Raw genomic sequence first — 20,330 nt, forward strand, 5'->3', positions numbered from 1 at the left:
CCTATGGTCTTTAAAAATCGATTAGGAATTTATAAAAGGTATTTCTTGTGTTAGGTTTAAGAAAGACTGTCTCAAAATATTGTAAAAAAAACAACATTGAAACTAGCGACAGCTCCCTTGCAAGGATATTTTGGATCTCCAAAAAGGAGATTTTTGCGAAGGTCAATATTTCACGCTACAGAAACAGAACAGAACTTTAAAGGTAAATTGTGAAAAATCTAAAGACTTGTAGTTAAATAAGCACAGCACATGGTTGAAATTAATGAGTAATGTAGCCAAAACTAGAATTGCATTCTGTTTGAATGTACTTTGCATGCCATGAAATGGGTAAAATTTCTCAATTTTTCATTAAAAAGTAGGTGGGTGGGGGAAAGGGTGTCAGATAATTCACCCCCAAGACAATTCATCCCCTGGACAATTCACTCCAGAATTTGATTTCCTTGGACAATACACCCCCAAGACAATTCACTGCCATATTTTTTATATGATATTGTATTGTCATTTGCTTTTGTCATATTTAAAAATAAGTTGTGAACAGATGTTTGGGGTTATAATTTTGACTTTGTAGCACAATTTTGATGTGAAGATAATAAATGTAGTATGTAAATGAAAGATGAAATAGTGTTTTTTGTCAAATGCAATCCAACCAATGTTATTTTTCTATAAACTGTGTTACAACATATAAAATTGAAACAAATTAAGTATTTTGTATTTATAATATTTGTGCATTGGATTTAAATAACAGTCTGCGAAATAAGCGCACGCCCGTTGGCCTGGGCGTGTAAATTATAGCTCGGGCCTATTAAAATTGCCATATTGTACGCCCGTCGGGCCAGTAGAAATTCCGTGTATCAATATTGTTTCATTTTTAAGTGTGATAAAAGTCATTATTTTGTGAGTACGTCGCGAAGATTTCCGACAGAACTTCGTTCAACTTCGCCTAAAATACGAGATTTAAACGCGTTCCGATTGGTCCATACATTCAACGGTCATTTTCGAGTCGTAACACAGGCCACGTGGTGAACAATTTAGACTGGTTATTTACTAGTGGCACACGTCATGCTGATGTGTTTTTCTGCTGAAGTAAACTTATCGACGTACGCGGCTTGCATTTCCCGAATAAACATCGTTTTACTTTGTAACCTTGTTTGTGGGTTTATTTCCAAAGTTGTAAGTCCCTACGCGCATAAGGCTGCATAATGCTTAAATACGTAGCTGGTGTGAAGCCTGGCAAGAAACTGCCCACTTCTGATCGTAAGTCAACAAATGACTATGAAAAATCACGGAAACGTGAATTTCAAGAAAAGTAGTAAAAAATCAGTGATGAAGGAGAAGCTACTTCTGTAAGACAGAGTTTAATAAGCTACGCTTAAAAACACAGCATAAGAAAAAAGTCAACATGTATGATAAAAGTATGCCATCTATGCCTTCAATTGTCAAGTAAACTTCTGGAAAATAACTATCAGGTTGCTTGTTTTACAGGATATGGTTTCTGACTAAGAGGATCTCCAGGATTGCAGTGATGATTAGATGAACGAAGAAGTTGTTTATCACATGTTAAATACTTATAATTAATAAAGGACATAATTACACTGACTTGTTATATTGTGTTGCAATTGTTTTTGCAATAGGCTTTACAGTTAACATACCCTGGATACAATTTTACTTTTAATAGATTAACTGCTATTGAAAGATGAAACCCTTTATCAGGGTGTATATTTTAACAAATTTACTTTGGGCTAGTAATTTTGCTGCTGGGCTACTTGTCTTTACCATTCCAGTAGCCCGAATGGCTAGTGGATAAAATGAACTATCGTGAAGACTGAAATAATATTATTAGGTTAACTGCTATTTTATTATTTGAGAACTTTGTCAAATATTGAAGTTGATTAATTAGTTTCATTTAATTCTTAGAATTTTACATTATGACAATTACTTATTTATTCATGTTAGATGGGATAATTAATTTAATAAAATATTATGGTTTAATTGATAAGAAAACCTTAATTAAAGAAAGGAAATTTAATCTGGTTGGAAGCGTGCTATTAATGGGTATTACAATCAAGCAACAACAACATCAACAACATAACCTTTATTAAGCTCAAATCACAAATATAGTGACACATGAGTATACAGTGACAATGCATCTTTTACAAAGAGTTATTAACAATTGTGACATGGTGTTAAACTTTACATAGAAAATAGAAAAGAGAAAGAGAAGTGGAGATGAAAAAAGATATGAGACATACATTTGAATTGAGTGGGGGAATGATGATGTTGACCTGAGAAATAAACATTTTTTATTCCTTTGGCCTGAATAACCTGTTTGTTTACATGGATTACTTATGCAGACTATAGTTATGGTTTTTCCATTCGGTTCTATTTAAAACCCGGTGAATTTGATTGGTTAATTTATTTTTGTCTGCAGCGCTTCGCTGATCTGTGTGTAAACCCTGGAATTAGGTCAGAAATGTGCGTATTGTTTGTGTTTTCACTGTTTCCTCTGTAGAATAATCGTGGAGAGTGTTTCATTTATAGATCGCATATTAACTAAACTTTCAAAAGTGACGTATAGATTTACATTTTGTAGACCGAAATTGTCTGTTAATGTAATTCTACTTGGGATTAATTGGTGTGTTTAAATTAAGTAATGATCAAATGTGAAGTGACCCATTCATGTGACATTGACCGATGTTGTGTCAGGCCAGATTAACCATGCCCATGTTTGTCCTGTGTCAGTGACCATGTGATTCGTAAGTAAAGGACTTTATGTTATTGTTTCAGCAAGTAGCTTTATATAATCATGTACTAAATTGTGTCGATTTGACCTGCAGTAGTGAGATTGCATGACAAAAAGTACTTTACTGTACATGTATTTGTGCAGTTGTGTAAGTTTACACATGGCACATGAAATCAATGGTGAAAGGCATGGATGGGTGATGGAGAGGGGGGATGAGTAGAATTGCTGCAATAAGTAATAAGTGTCAAGTGTCATTGATTAAAAAACATATTCCAGCAAGGTTAACAATTAGCTTGAGATACAAACATACATGTACATTGCATATAATTTGGCTAGTGCAAGGTTTAAAATATAAATCACAATTTGCTAACAACATTTATGAGTAAATCAGTAATTTCAAATTTGTGACATTGATATTTGTTGCCAGATTGAAAAAACATGCGTAAAAATATTTTAAACATGCGTAGTGAATGAAGTTAGGTATTCAACATGAACTATGATGTAGTAATACCAATATGTAAGATGATTAATTCATCTTATAAAATATTAATTGATTGATTGAGACGAAATGCAAAAAGTACTGCATTAGACATGATTTTGTTCTCTATATAAATAAATTTATCAACGTGTTAGCGTTTAAAGTAATATTTTTTGTGGATATGAATTAGTCTTATGAGGTTTAATTGTTGAAATACATAAAAGATAACAAACATAATTTAACATATACACCAAGTTAAACTTATCAGCGGGTTAATGTTTGAAATAATACTTTTATGAATTTACATAATTTTTTAAAATCCTTTAAGGACCTTGTTGTCAACAATTCTTTAAATTTTAGCGTATTTGTTCTACAGTAGTAGTATTTTTTATAAACTTCCTTCTATGTTCATTAAAAAAGGGACATATAAGCATGTAGTGAAATTCATCCGCCACATCTCTGCATGTACAATGAGGGCATGTTCTCTCATTTATGTCTTGATTGGTCCATCTACCTGTCTCATTTGGGAAAAAGTGATTACCAGTTCTAAGTTTAATAAATAAAGATGATTCATATTTAGTTAGTGTGATTAAATATTTCTCTAATTCAATCTTATCCTTAAATATTGAATAGTTTAAGCCTTTTGTTGAGTTTTGAAGTGAGGTATGCCAGGTTTGCTGGTATTGATTAAGTAATATGCCCTTTATAGTGTACTTTATATTTTTATTTTGGATTTGATCTTGATTTAGCCATATGTAATTTCTGCCAGTTTGTGTGAAGATATTTTTTACATAATTTATCCATTTAGATTCAAAGTTAGGAAGGTTTAACATGTATTTATATATGAGATATGCTAATTTATCCGGTTTCCCAGTTATTAATCTATTCCAGTATGCAATCATTCTGCCTTTTATAGAGAGATCTATGGGGTATCTTCCGAATTCTGCGTATATCATATAAAGTGGGGAGCTTTTTCTTAGATTGAAAATTTTTCTCAGAAATTCATTGTGTATTTTCTCTAGTAAATCAATGCTTTCATAGCCCCAAACCTCTGCTGAATATGTTAATATTGCCAGGATAGTGTTATCAAAAAGTTTTAATATCAGATATATTGGTAAATTAAGGTTATTAATTCTTGAATAGAGTAGGTGCATTGCTTTCCTTGCTTGTTGTGCAAGATGTTTCTTTGCAGTTAGGAAGCTACCAGATTTTGCTAAAAAAAACACCTAGATATTTGTATGAGTTAACAATTTCTAGAGACGTGTTGTCTATTTTAAAAGAGAAGTTTCTATTTTGCCTTGATCCGAAAATAATTACTTTTGTTTTATCCTTATTTATATTTAACTTCCATGTTTTACAGTAATCAGCAAAGTCATTCAGACAGTTTTGTAGTGTTTGGGCATTTTCAGCAATAAAGACTGTGTCGTCTGCATATAATAGTACAATTATTTTGAGAAAAGTAGCAATATCGTTTTCTGGATTTGTAAGTTCTATACCATGGTGGCCTTTAGATTCTAAGTAATTCCCAAGGTCATTTAGGAAAAGGGAAAAGAGGATGGGCGATAAATTTTCTCCCTGACGCACGCCGCAGTTACATGAGAAAAATGGGAAGTTTTGAGTTCCATTAGAGTTACATGATGGTACATGATAAGCATTCACACACCTGACAAGGCTTTATCAAAGTGTCAACACAGATAAACAAAGACTTCAGTTACACACATTGACAAATAATTATGTTGGGCTGGGCAATTCTAAGACCTGGTATTGTATTAAAAAATTCCATTGTTGTTCACCTGATATTTTGATTATTATTTTTATTTAACTGCCTATAAACAAAAGTGTTTCATTAACAAAATTATTATTTTTATTCTTATTATCCATTAAGTTGTTGGATTTTCTCTCATTGAAGGATTAGTGATAGAAGTTGTGTTTTGTAATGTTGTGTATTGAAACATATTTTAGTCTGCAATTATCAGTATTCTTTTCAAAGCCAGTATCAAATTCACACCATTTTATGTTATAATTTTTTAAAATGCTACTTATACACCAATACCTCATAATTTATTAAATCTACTATAATACCGCTAGTATGCTCCTCTTAAAAATGTTTTGAAATGTAATGTACTTTTTACAAAAATTGTACTCAATTCAAGTCCACTTCAATCATACAGTATGTTAACCATACATGCCATACGTCCCGATCTCGGCGGGACAGTCCCGCTTTTGGGCCCTTTGTCCCGCCGTCCCGCCATGAGACGATTTGTCCCGACATTCGTAAAAAACGATGTAAGGTCTATAGGTTCCCAATAAAATTCGCTATTCAAGCTCTGTTTCGCTAACACTTACCACCGCTAATCCCTTAATTGCCCCCAATTAACAATCCGATTCTACTTATCGTGTGTACCAGTGTTGTTTATGACACCTTATCAGCGATTTATCGGCTAATTATTGATTTCATCAGGCATTCACACCATGGTGGTCTTCAAGATAGTGGTCGCTTATTGCTATCGATAGTTGTTTTTTAATGAAATTAATGTGAAAATGTTTATTTTTGTATTTGTTTGAAACGGTTTACAAAACAATTGTTTTGTAAAATTAACTCTACGTCATTAATGAGTCTTTTACATTCAATGTTTAGTTCCAATATAGCGGGATAATCCGAATGTGCAATATACCAAAATCGCAACAAACAGTCCAATAAGTGATACCCATCCTGTCTTGTGTAATTGGGTGTTATTGTAATAAAAAAAACGAGGTGCTATGCATGACAGTTTGACCCTACTCCAATTAAGCTAAAAACAACGAGGTGCTATGCATGACAGTTTGACCCTACTCCAATTAAGCCGCGACAATTCACAAGTAACAAACTGCACATGGATACATGCTTAAAAAAACATCGCAACAAACAGTAGAAGTGGTACCCATCTTGTCTTGTGTTATCGTAATAAAAACAACGTGTTGTTATTCATGACATCTTGACACTACCCCAATACAGCGCCTGACAATTCACAATTCTGTTTAATCTGTGTTTATAAGAAGAAAACAAAATATGATTATTAACATTAGAGAACATTCCCGCAACTCTCTTCACTTGCGTTTGCAGCGCTGTCAATCCCGCATTCAAACGCCGATCCAGAACGCTGTTTCAGCGCAATAAAAAAATCCAGAAAGAAGAAAGAGAAAATCAGGGCCATAAAACGATTGAGGCGTTGTTGCGAGTTAAAATGAACACAAAGACGGTTTGCTTCCACCAAAACCCTACCTCGGAAATGTGTACGGCCGCGCATTCCGTGTGTAACTGATGTAACTATTCGGTAGATAGTGTACTGTAACCCGTACTTTCAGTCAACTGGATAGCCTCCCCTGCGTTAATGTTTGCCATTGAAATTAATATAATGAGTATTGTTGTCGTAATGTTCTACATTTTGTACTCTTAAACAGATGAATATTATCTTCGTTGTTTACTATTGTCTTATTTAATAAAGCTGTTATTGTTATGTTTTAGATTTCATGCTTCATATCAGATGTTTTACGTCTTGAATAAAAGTATCAAGGGTTTTTGTTAGTACTATACTGACTATAGTAAAGGTGGAAAAATAGATCGTTTTAGGTGTCCTGCTTTTTGGTCAAATGTCCCGACAATTTTTTATGGAATGTCCCGCTTTGGACCTAAAAAATTATGGCATGTATGATGTTAACTCATTCCATACTACAGCCTTATCTCTAAGCAACCCCAATCAGTAATAGCCTTATCTACCATTAGATAATCAGTACCCTCATCAGCTCTAAATGCCTGACAGATTATCTGTTTATTGATACCTTTATGGGTGTGAAAAAGGTTGTTTTTTAGGTGTTGTTACTTTGTTGACTGATTATGTGACAAATATTTTATATTATATTTCCCATTTAAAAATAAATATAGTAATTTTATAAAAATTTCGAAATCTTGCATAACTTATCAAATAAAACAATTAGATTATTTCCAAATAATGTATCCAATACCATTATTATTTATTTATACACTTTTTACAAATATAAACTGTTTTAATGAATAAAATCAATCTTAAATAAAACATAAACACATAATAAATTATTTAATGACATAAAAACAATAATAAGATATTGTTAATAATAAGATATTGTTAATAACAAAAACAAACATCAATAGATAAAAAGCACAGTTATGTTTCAATTGCAAGTAATTTTATGAAAAAAAGAAAGAAATTCTGAGAACATCTTAATATGCTTTTATTAGAACTTCATAAAAATAAAAAAGAATACAAATAACTATCCTTAGAAAAAAGATATCTGTAATTACTAAATCCTAAACAAACAGCAAAAGATAAAAAAAAATTGTCCAGGAGCAGGGGTGAATTGTCTAGGGGGTGAATTGTCTCCTCGGGGTGAATTGACATGACGCCTTATCAGTGATTGCTCCGCCCACTTAATCACGTGGCTCAGCGGGAAGAAAACCTAGACATATTAGCTTTCACCAAAATGGCTTCTTTGCCTAGAGACTGCATATAGATTTACGCGATACTCCAGATGATTTTATGGACTTGTTTAACACCATATTACACTTGTAAAGGAGTTGATGCAATTTAGTTATTCTGCAAATGCAAAAAAAATATACGATTAAAGAGAACACCAGCTATTTATAACGGGTAAATCGGTACATTAAACACGCTCCCAAACACTTGCACGCTTACCGAAATCGAACCAGTTATTACGTGTAATGGTGGAATTTGCAATAAAATAACACTTCACCGGTATTTACCCGTGTTATTAACAAAATTTTTACTGAAATATTCCCCCCTACCCGTGTATTTGACACGAAATAGCGCTTTATAACTGGGAATTTGGTGAAGTTTTTATGCGCTTTCTGACGCCAGGTGGGTACCTCAATCCCACATGTTATTGCGTATAAAAGTGTTATTAATCATATTAAACATTGCTTATGGGACATTTATCAATCAGTATAATTTAAAGCGCAAAAACAACACAGTAAGTTTGGACATTGTCTGATATAAAATTAGCGTTGTACGAAATGGAATACGGTCAGGCTATTATAAATTAATAAGGCTACCAATATCAGACGCTTGCGCAGGTACCGACTTCCCCGAAGTTACCTCATTTATTGGTTAACTAATATCAGTAATAATAACTCTTTTACAATAGCATTTATCGATACGTCTTTATTAAAATAATAACAAAATGGTTTTCACTTGTTTCTGACACACACAGAAACGCGATTTTTAACGGGGATTTCGTAGTAAAGTAACACGAATTGGGTACCAAATTCTCAATTATTTTACATGAACATGTGACATAATACATACTTAATAATGCTTAGTTATTGCTTATATGACATTTCAAGTTTGTGAAATAAATTAATGTTCTATAAAGGGGATCTCGGTAATTCTTGAAGCTTCCACTCGCTCTTGTCAAGACCGCATTGCCTCGTTGGAAATTTCCGCTTTGGAAACGAAATAAATTCAATGTCACCAACTAATCTGTCAGGATATCGATTGTCCGAGTTACATAATCCCCATTGACACCGTTTAACCATTTTTAATCGTTTTTTTAAAGAGGAAAACAAAAGAAACTCGTTGGAATAAAAGTGAACCTAAACATGTAGCTTGTCTAGAAAATGGCGGACAGGTCGTTGCTAACGAGTGCGCCCGATTAATCGATCGCTGATTGGTGGATCAATTCTAGTGGGCGGAGCGATCATAGATAAGGCGTCATGTCAATTGTCTTGGGGGTGAATTGTCTCGCTTCCAGGGGGAAGATCAAGGGCAATAGTTTCACAAGTGAAGAAGCTGGCCTTGTCTTTGGTTTTATTTTCAATGCATGTTGCCTTAGCGCTTTGTTATGACACTGACACAAATAGGCGTTCTTGTGTCACTTTCTGTTTTGATGAAATGGATTTGACTGTTTGCTGCCTTTCGGAACTTGAATTTTGGGCAAAAATATATCCCCTGCCCCCTTAACCCTTTGCAAGCTGGAAAATTTGTTGTCTGCTAAAACGTCGTCTGCTGAATTTCTAAAATTAGCATTTTCTTTGATTTTTTTCAAAGAATACTATCAGAATAGCAAACAGTTTGGATCCTGATGAGACGCCATGTTTTGCATAGGCCTTTAAAATTCGGTTCCCGCACTGAAAGGGTTAATGAATGTTATCCACTTTTATAATTGATTTTTTTGTTGTTGGTATTGAATGTATTTACTACAACAAAAATTTTGTTGGTCAAATGTTGAAAAAAATCCATTAATTGAACAATGATGAAATTATTCACATGCTTAAGTGTCGTTACAGTACTGTAGATTTCGTCTGTGTGGTTAATCAAGTGTATCTACTGTAGATTATTTTTAATTTATTGAACATCATTTTTTCACACCTGAGGATGTTTACGTCTGCTGCATCTTTTAGGCTTGAAAGCCACAGGTTGTGAACAAATGTGTGCATGTGTGCATATATTTTATTTCTTAGTTCCTTCCTCACCTGAATAATTACATGACAGTGTGTGATGATGAATATGTATTATCATGCTTATGACAATGTGTTGACCTGGAGCTCCTGCAGTTAAGACTCAAAATGTGGGAAGAATTTTCAAGAGCTTAATTCTATGCATTAATCTCTGACTCACTGAAAAACATATTTTAAAGTTGACATGGTCATGTGCCATGTGGATCAACCAGAGTACCTAATTTTAGCTCCACCTATATTGTATTGTTACCTCCGAAACAATTTACATGGACCCTGGTCCCAGAATGGAAATCAAATACTTGTTGCTGGTGTGACTGCACCAAATTGGCCTTTATTATCAGGCGATCAATTACTTGTAAATGAAAATCTACGATGGAAACTTTTTCGCATTATAATTATTATTAATATTTATTATTGTTACAGTTACATGTAAGTTGTGTCAATACCATCAGTGAATTCGTAGAAATATGGGATATTACGTAACCAAATGCATTGATGGTGTGCACATCACAATTTCAGCAAGAAAAGATTTTTCAGATACCAAATAGACAATTTTATGTGTTAAGTTTCTTTTTGATAAATGAATGCAGTTGTTTTTTGCTAACAATATAATATCACCACTATTGAATGCCCATAATCTATGAGCTGTTAGTTTGTTAGTTTCTATTTTTATTTAATGTCATTTATTAATTTAAAAAATCCAAATAGTGCCTTATGCCCTCTTAAATACATGCATCCAGTCTTATCTTATTTTGTCACCTTAGACCCCTAGAGAGCACAGTCACCCACGGTTTATTAGATTACAATCAGTAACACAGTAACTGATAAGCTGAAGGACACACTCCACACAAATATCTTATTATCTCCAGGTCAAACAATCTTGAGATTTGAGGGTTTTTTATTAATTTTAAATGAAGACGAAATAGGTTGTTTTTTTATTGAGGAAAACAAGTATTATAATAATTGTTTTAAACAATGTGTTGGCATGGTAAATCTATCAGTTGTATTTGATTTAATTATTGAGAACAATTGGCTAATGAATCTGCAGATTAATTTCACAAAGACAATATTATCAGTTTTAAATACATAGTTTTATTTGTTTTTAATACTACTGGCAATCTTCTTATTTTTTTACTACAAATCCTTACTTTTTGTTTATCCCTTTACCCCTTAGATACGTATTTTGACGCATTTGTAGTCACTTAGAAAGTTATATTTAATTCAAGACCTTTCTTACTAAATCCAAGTTTTAAAGGCTTCATTTCCAACCCTTAGATACTGATGAGCAGCAAACAGCATAAAACCTGAACAGCCTGCATTTTATTCACAGGCTGTTCTGAAGTTATGCTGTTTCCACATAGCCACTTCCACTTTGCTTTTGTGTGGGAAAGGGTTAAACAAGTGTTATATTTTTATGCTTCCCGAAATAAAATTTTGGCGGAGCATATAGTGTTTGTCCTTCCTTCCTTCCTTCTTTCCGTCACACTTTTGTTACGGTTTCTCATAGCGCCTTCAACACTTTACCGATCTCTTTCATATTTGGCATGTAGGTACCTTGCATTGACCTCTACCTTTTGATGAGGTTTGAGGTCACTGGGTTCAAGGTCAAGGTCACCGAGGCTAATAATAGATTTTCTGTCACACTTTTGTTACAGTTTCTCATAGGGCCTTCACTACTTTACGGATATCTTTCAAATTTGGCATGTCTAAGGTACCTTGCATGTACCTCTACCTTTTGATGAGGTTTGAGGTCACTGGGTTCAAGGTCAAGGTCACAGAGGCCTAATAATAGATTTTCTGTCATGCTTTTGTTACAGTTTCTTATAGGGCCTTCACTACTTTACTGATCTCTTTCATATTTGGCATGAAGGTACCTTGCATGGACCTCTACCTTTTGATGAGGTTTAAGGTCACTGGGTTCAAGGTCAAGGTCACCGAGGCTAATAATAGATTTTCCGTCACGCTTTTGTTACAGTTTCTCATAGGGCCATCCGCCTTCACTACTTTACCGATCTCTTTCATATTTGGCATGTAGGTACCTTGCATGGACCTCTACCTTTTGATGAGTTTTTAGGTCACTGGGTTAAAGGTCAAGGTTACCGAGGCTAATTATATATTTTTCCGTCACACTTTTGTTACAGTTTTTCATAGCGCCTTCAATATTTTACTGATCTCTTACATATTTGGCATGTAGGTACCTTACATATATAGACCTCTACCTTTTGATGACGCTTGATGTCATTTGGGGTCAAGGTCACCGAGGCTAATAATATATTTTTTTAGGTGGTTATTAACACATAGATTGACAAAGCGCATCATCGGGGAGCATCCATCGCTTTCAACGATACTTGTTGTTAGGAGTTTACTAAGGAGTTATAATGCTAGGGTTAAAAATGATTGAAAAAGTACCAAACAAATATTTGTGCAAATGGGGTGTCACTGGGCCAATTGTTGTTCTGCTCATTTGACACTTTACAGTAAAACTTGTTGTTCAATGTCATACGTTGGCAGTCATTTAGTCCAGCCCAAAAAAGGGACCTTTTACACAATTCAATATTCAGTATCATAATTTAAGATTCAATGTGACAGACTTTCAATTGATTTAAGGGCTTCTAAATGCTCACACCTCACATCAAAGATGATAAACAGTCTCTGGAAAAACCACAATGGGATTTCAATCAGGCAACATTCATTTTAATTTGTTCCCAGCATTTCATAAGCACTTTTTATATTGATCATTAAATTGTTCATCATAATCCATAAATAAACATTTAAAATGTATTTACAGGGCTCGAAATTAACTTGTTTTTCTACTTGCAAAACATTGCGAGCTGCTTTAATACCAACTCGCAAAATCAAAAACAGTCTCGCAAATTTTGCAGGAAACATAAAAAAGTTCGGACATTAATTTAGTTCTATTAAAACAAAATCAAAAGTTCTTAACATACACATTTTATTTCTGCAATCATACAAATATATCAGTTCCTTGGACCATAAGGGCATTGTTTTCGAATATAAGTGTGTCGTGTTCACTCAGAAAACAAAGTTTAAGTGTCAGTTTGGGATATTTTTAATGGGTTTAAAACTTTTCAAATATTGAAAAAAATCAGCTATGATATCGTGTGTTGAGTGCGACGTCACCAAAAAAACAAATCAACGGTTAACTTTACTTCATCTTTCGTATTTTTTTTCCGTCTGTATGCAAAAAGAAACTAATTATGTTTGGCTTCGACGCCATGTCTGTTCAAGTTCAATGAACAAATGTGAATAGTCAACTGTTTCACGTTCTTTGTTCCAATACTATCCTCGTATCTGTACTATAAGTATACCAGTCTACATACAAGGTGTGCGCTTCCGCATACAGGTATTCAGACGTTCTATAAATTGACCTACGCAGGGCTCGAATTTAACTTTTGTTTCTACTTGCAAAAAATTGCGAGCAGCTTTAATACCAACTCGCAAAATCAAAAACATTCTTGCAAATTTTGATGGAAACATAAAAAACCCTTGGTTTTTAGTTTAGTTCTATTTAAACAAAATAAAAGTACTTAACATGTATACACATTTTATTTCTGCAACCATACAAAGATATCAGTTCCTTGTATCACATTAGGTTGATTGACCATCTTCATCTATAACAAGTTTTAGTCTTATTTTAAGTTATTTTTTCCACTAATTCACTGTTTTCATAGAAGGGTTTAAAATCTGTTTTTTCTAACTAAACGGTTAACTTTGCTTTATCTTTTGTATTATGTATATTTTGTGTTATTTCCGTCTGTGGGAATAAAGTGACAAGTTATTTTTCGCTTCAATGAACATGTGTGAATAGTCGACTGTTTCACTTCCTTTGTACCAATACCACCCGCGTGTCTGTATATACCAGTCTACATACAAGGTGCGCGCTTACGCATAAGGGTTCTTGGGCGTTCTATAAATTGACCTAAGATTTAGTGATCATGTGTCGAGCAGCATTATACCTACTCATTTCTTTTCACTATTTACTTGCAAAAAAATACTAGTGGCTTAAAACTTGACTCGCATTCGGTATTTTTTACTCGCATTTTGCGAGTGTGCGAGTGTTAATTTCGAGCCCAGCTACGGTTTAGCGTTCATGACGTCGAGTGCATTTATATTACTAGTTTTTTTCCCACTATTTATGTACTCGCAAAAAAATACTAGTGGCTTAAAACTTAACTCCTAATCAGTATTTTTCACTGGCATTTTGCGAGTGTGCGAGTGTTAATTTCGAGCCCTGATTTACAATTTCTTTTGAACATTCTCTCCAAATGCTTTGTGACACTATTTCCAATATTCTATCAGAAATTGTGTTTTTGTTTTGGCTCTTTTTAATTCACTCTAGGGTGTGATGAAGATACAAAAAAGTATGTCAAGGGAAGCTCTGATTTTCTCATTAATTATTTTAAGATAAAAGAGTTGTACATTTCATGCAAATTAAATATGCTTCAAAACATTAAGGGTATTGCACATGCTTGATAATAGTTTCTTTGTGTCTCACATCACTGAAGCACAAGCTGCTATCTACTGTTGTGCAAATGTCAAATTATAATCTAACTTTCATTTTTACGTGAAGTATTTAGTACAAATACCATTTCATAATTATTTGATGAGTTGATAAAACTTTTTACCTGAGAAATGGGGTTATATTTTCAATAAGTTGCCAGTAGCAGACATGGGGTAATCATAATTGTTAATCTGTTATCATCATGATTATTAATTGATTACTTTTTTCATTAATCATGGATTGATCATTAATTATAGCTTTTGTATTACTTAAATAATAATTTTATAGATTACCTCTACAAGAGGTCATTACTCATTATTATTTTATGATTATGATTACTTTTGACCAAAAAGCAGATTCAATTTCAATTCATGAAGACAAATGACACATTAACAACATCAGACACTTGCCAACTTCTCATGTAGTTAATTACTAAAGTGGTGTAGATCTCTGATAGCTCTCGGTCCGAGGGGTATTTAAAGGGATTAAGTCTGAACAATAGTTCTTATTTGGAACTTGCCTACAACTGGTTTTTCCACTAATTTACATGAGGTACAAATAAAATTGACCTAGATCCACGGGATGCGTATTGTTATTCCCCCTACAGGTGAAAATGGAGGGGACTTATGGTTTTTGCTCTGTCTGTCAGTCAGTCAGTCAGTCACACTTTTCTGATCCTGTGATAACTTTAAAAGTTCTTCATATTTTTTAATGAAACTTGAAAATATGGATAGATGGCAATATGGAGATTATGCACGTCACTTCATTTTGTTCCTACATCAAGAATTATGGTTGCGATGGCAACAAATAGATTATAAATATTGCTGAAAATAGTGGATCCTGCGATAATTTTTAAAGTTCTACATATTTTTTCATGAAACTTGAAACATGGATAGAAGGCAACATGGAGATTATGCATGTCAATTCATTGTGTTCCAATGTCAATAATTCTGATTGGTACGGCAACAAATAGACTAGAAATATTGCTGAAAATGGTGGAGTTTCATCGGTATTGGACTTATATTGCTTGGAAATAGTCTTGTTCAAACTAAGTAAGTACGGTACCAGAATATTCATGTGACAGTAGGGTCATAATGGTAAAAAGTTTATTGTACCTAACGATTAGTTGAGTTCCAAATACAGTCTATTGCATTGATGATCTGCATTTATGCAAAAAATAAGTGTTGGAGCTTAATTAGGTGTGGGAACAGTTAAGTAATCAGTCAAATAATTGATTTCATGAGAATTTTAGTGAACCATGTTAACCCATGTATACAAGTTACATTTTAAAAAAGCAATTCATGCAACTTCTGCACCAGTGGAGAGACTCTGGCATTTTCTTTCCTTTCTGATAGAAGTTGAATGAGTGACCGCACTTTTCAAATGCCCATGAACATCAAATGCAATAATCGTGCAGTACCACGCATCTTTCTTTTTTGTGCAAGTTAATAGGATAAGAATTAAGGGTGTCACGGTACTCTGTGGGACGGTATATCGTAATAGTCTCCTCTCAGTACGGTGCATGATACGCCTTCGAGTGCGTATGGTACGGTACAGCATTTTTCATATGCGCCAACGCGCCAAGTAAACTTTAAATGTTTGGATGTTGTAACAATACGCGGCAAGAAAGATTTCATTGGCGCAATCAATAAAATATGTGGCACAGTAATTGGATCAATGTTAACGGAAATTCTCCCAATATCATCTCATATCACATTTTTAAATGACAAATTTTGTAATCATGAATTTAAAATAAAAAAACATTTTTTACAAATTAAAGAAATGAATGTATGTAGAGGTCTTTAAATAAAATTGAAAAAATGGTTTAAAATGGTTTGTATGTTGTTTCCATCTGACAATACGTATCCCATTACGTATTGTATCGTACACACTGTACCGCGATACGTATAGTAATGAAGGGGAGCGTATCGTGACACCCTTAATAAGAATAGGATTTTTTTTTATAGATGAACAGTGGTTGATAAAGGGTCTAGAAGCCCAAATATTATTAAATGCATGAATTAATACATTTGTAATCAATTTGATCACTTTGGTTGAGATTACCAATTGATAATATATCAATGAAAAAAAACATTAATCATGTTAAAAAATAAGTTAAAATCATTAATTTCATTGATTTTTTTTTCGAGTTATTGACCACATGTTTGCCCAGTTGCAACTGAGAGTAACATTCTTTTGTGACATAGACATTTTGCTTCACTTCATTATAAGAGCTATCACACTGCAGTTTATAAATTAACTAATAAGATAAGCTATTGGGGGACATCACCGACCCCAGTAGACAGATTATCTCCAGAGCCAATTAAATATGCAGGTTTTGTTTTTTGCTATAATTAGCACATGCTTAACAGTTACATGTATATGTTTCAATTGTACTTTCTTGTGTTTCTTTGATGACTCGGTCATTAAAGAAAACTTGTTAAATTCATTGTAAAAGGATATTGAGTATTGTACGGATACATTTTTTTAATTAAACATGTTGTTTGAGAATAATGTGTCAGTAATACATGTTATTTTATATTGTATTCTAAAGATTCACATGCTTTTTTTAAGAAATGAAAGATTCAAATGTGTCTTATTCATATTGTTTATGTGTCTTAAATGTGTCTTATTTATATGTGACTACGTGCTTATTTTTTGAAGAAATGAAAGATTCATATGTGTCATAATTGTATTTTATCCATGTCTTAAATGTGTCTTATTTAAGACTACAGGCTATACCGCCAGTGCGATGCAATAGATCTTATTTCTTAATCTCCACTTTAACACTTAGCGCTGTCTTTAATAAGGCTACCTCTATTTCAAGGACAGATTACTGAAAACTAAATAAAAAGTACAACGGTGATGTTGATCCATGTTGATGTTGATTCTAGCTAGATCATATTTAAGTAAATTATATTAGTTCGGAATTATACAATTGCGTATGCTATGCTTAGAATATATAGACATTTATTAAAATTTATTAATTGTACTGATATCCACATCAAATAATTATTTTACCTGTATTATTTGCCATTGAACGCGTATTTAAAATAATAATGGTAAATAAAACGGATGCTTGCAATAATTGTCATTAACTTTTTCAAATGGTATAAATATAAGACAATGGTAGAGCGTTTACTATTTATTGAAGTTTTTTTAAGGTACACAACAATTTAGCAATAAATGAAATCAGTTATTTTGGCAGTAAATCCAATTTTTCCAGTACAGTAGCCAGGTGCCTGTGTATTGAGCTAATAAGATAGTGATCAACACAGCAGGTTGCTAATACACAGTGTAGACTTCCCCTGACTTTTATTCGAGCACAATAAATCCCAATATTATAAAATTAACAGAACAGAACAGCGAGTTTATTTGCGACATAAGCATATACAGCTAAACATCAAACTACCATAATAATAAATACACAATACACATGCATCAAAATAACACCAAAAATATGTTTATGCATTTTGTACAAATATATGACTTGTGAGAATGTGTGATGTAAGAGAAAGCTCTTTCTGTTTTAACAAAGTTAAGTGAATTTTTAAAATCCGCAATTGATAAAGAAAAAAATACAGTTAGATGTTATGTACAAAATTTTAGTTGTGGGGGGAAAATTTAATCTCTAAAAAATCTTTATATTATCTGCTCTAAGTTTAAATGCTATAATTAGCAAGACGTATCAATACATGCCTCATTTAACAATCTATTATGTATTTATATATAAGCAAATTTCTGATTTCAATAGTTTTATGGTTTCCCATATTTATGCCCCCTTCAAAGAAGAGGGGGTAGATTTTTTGTACATGTCGGTCAGTCCGTCCGTCCACCGAATGGTGACGTATATCATTTGATGTATATCAAAGTTATAATGGCAGACACAGTATGGTGCCAGATAAGAGATTAGCCCTCCCCAATTAAATCAACTTTTTATAATAATTTAAACATTTATAATTTGACTTCATTCTCATTCAAAATCTTACTTTGTGTAAATTAGTATAAATAATGGTTTGTTTATTTTGTGTAGTTAAAATCATCGAAGAATGTGCTTAATTAAAAAAGTGCTTCAGTTTTATAAGTTAAGGAAAGTTTTAATAAATTGATCATTTAATATATGATTTAATTTATAAATTTAGTTTTGAAACAAGAGTCATTTAATAATTAAGATAAGAATTTAATTAATAATTTAATTTTAATCCATTGATCAAGGAATATTAAATCTAAGAATTTAATTTAAAACAGGTACTTGTTGATCAATTTATAATATAGGAAGATAATTTAATAAGGTGTCTTAGCTCAGGTAATATTAAATACCACACAATACCTGGAAATAAGACAGCATTTTGTCTTATTACCAGTTATTGTGTGGTGTAAATGGTGGATTGGTTGTTTATTGTCTTTCTGTGTTCATTTGCTTAAATATGACAATGAATTTATAAAAATGAAGCTCATTCTATTACAAGAAAAGGAATTTTGTATAATGGAAGAGTTTTTAAGTTACAATATTCATGTAACACACATAAATCCTATTTTAAAGGGAACTGGCCGTCAACTGCAGTAGTCTTTTGTATCTTATGGAGAAATTGCCATTATTACATTATGCAGTAACAAGTCAACTAAACAGCCTGAATGTTGTTGGGTTAAAATGGTTAAAATGCTGATAGAAAGAAAAAGAATTCACATATGAAACATTATAAATTGCATGCTTATGTGCCTTCTTTATAAATTCCATGAGGCCTTTATATTTTATGCCCCCGGTAGGGTGGCATATAGCAGTTGAACTGTCAGTATGTCAGTCTGTCCGTCCGTCCGAAAAAAAATTAACGTTGGCCATAACTTTTGCAATATTGAAGATAGCAACTTGATATTTGTCATGCATGTGTATCTCATGAATCCGCACATTTTGAGTGGTGGAAGTTCAAGGTCAAGGTCATTCTTCAAGGTCAAAGGTCAAATTGCGGCACAGTAGGGGGCATTGTGTTTCTGATGAACACATCTCTTGTTTTATCTAAATTTAGAATAGCATATAATACATTTCATATTATTTGGTGTTCATCTGATATGCTCATTTGTATTTTCAGTTTGGCCATGCCCAGGAGGGAGTGACTGAGTTATGGGGTGCAGAAGAAGCACAAGCCATCTCGACATGATGAATCATCCCCAACAGCGCTTGAGGATGGTTTCTTGTTCGATGAGGATGAATCCATAACTGAGAATTGAGGATGATACTTCTCTCAACACTGCATTGTATGAAGACAAAGCAACTCAGTGTGGTTAGTCATCGTCAACAACAGAACCAGAATCAGCTGACGTTGGAGACTGTCAAGTTGAGATCACTGTGCCTATCAGGGTTGAGTGTTACATACTGAACGAAGTGATCCAAAGCAATTTATTGTCAATACGCACGCTAGAGACCTGGACATTCGCTTTTTACATTCAGATCAAAGCATGGCAAAACATATTTAAGGATGAAAGTATGTGTTAATGAAGCAGGACACACTACTGAATATGTTCATGGTTAGGAAGTTGCCCAGAACCATTTTTTGTGGGAACAAATTTCTAGTGATTATCTTTTTGCCCTTTAGCTCACCTGAGCACAATGTGCTAATGGTGAGCTTTTTTGATCGCCTTTTGGCAGTCGTGGAGTGCGTGTTGTGTGGCGTCAACATTTGCCTTGTAAACAATCTTGAGGCCACATTAATTGTCCAAACTTCATGAAATTTGGTCAGAACATTTTTCCAAATGAAATCTTGGACAAGTTAAAAAATTGTTCCGGTTTATTGTCCGTCATCATGAAACTTGTTCAGAAGATTTGTCAAAATGATATCTTGGGCAAGTTCAAAAATGGTTCCGGTTGGTTCAAAAACATGGGCACCAGGGGGTGGGGCATTTTTCCTTATATGTCTATATATAGCTATAGAAAAACCTGGTATCCGGACAATCTCTCCTACAGACAATCGCTCCTACGCTAAATTTGATGAGCGGACGGTCGCTCCTACGATGTTTTGACAGGGCGGACAGTCGCTCCTACGATGTTTTGCAAGGGCGGACAGTCGCTCCTACGATGTTTTGACAGGGCAGACAGTCGCTCCTA

At 33.4% G+C, this 20,330-nt stretch overlaps 1 long non-coding RNA gene across 1 annotated transcript; it reads left to right on the top strand.

The window, feature by feature from the left end:
* Positions 1–1,446: 1,446 nt before the first annotated feature.
* On the top strand, positions 1,447–20,153 carry LOC127838775 (uncharacterized). The gene is made up of 2 exons (XR_008029951.1): positions 1,447–2,753; positions 19,318–20,153. It is a non-coding gene; the product is annotated as an uncharacterized LOC127838775 (long non-coding RNA).
* The last annotated feature ends 177 nt before the right edge of the window (positions 20,154–20,330 follow it).

This window comes from Dreissena polymorpha, chromosome 7, assembly GCF_020536995.1.
Source record: "Dreissena polymorpha isolate Duluth1 chromosome 7, UMN_Dpol_1.0, whole genome shotgun sequence".
Lineage (NCBI taxonomy): Eukaryota > Metazoa > Mollusca > Bivalvia > Myida > Dreissenidae > Dreissena > Dreissena polymorpha.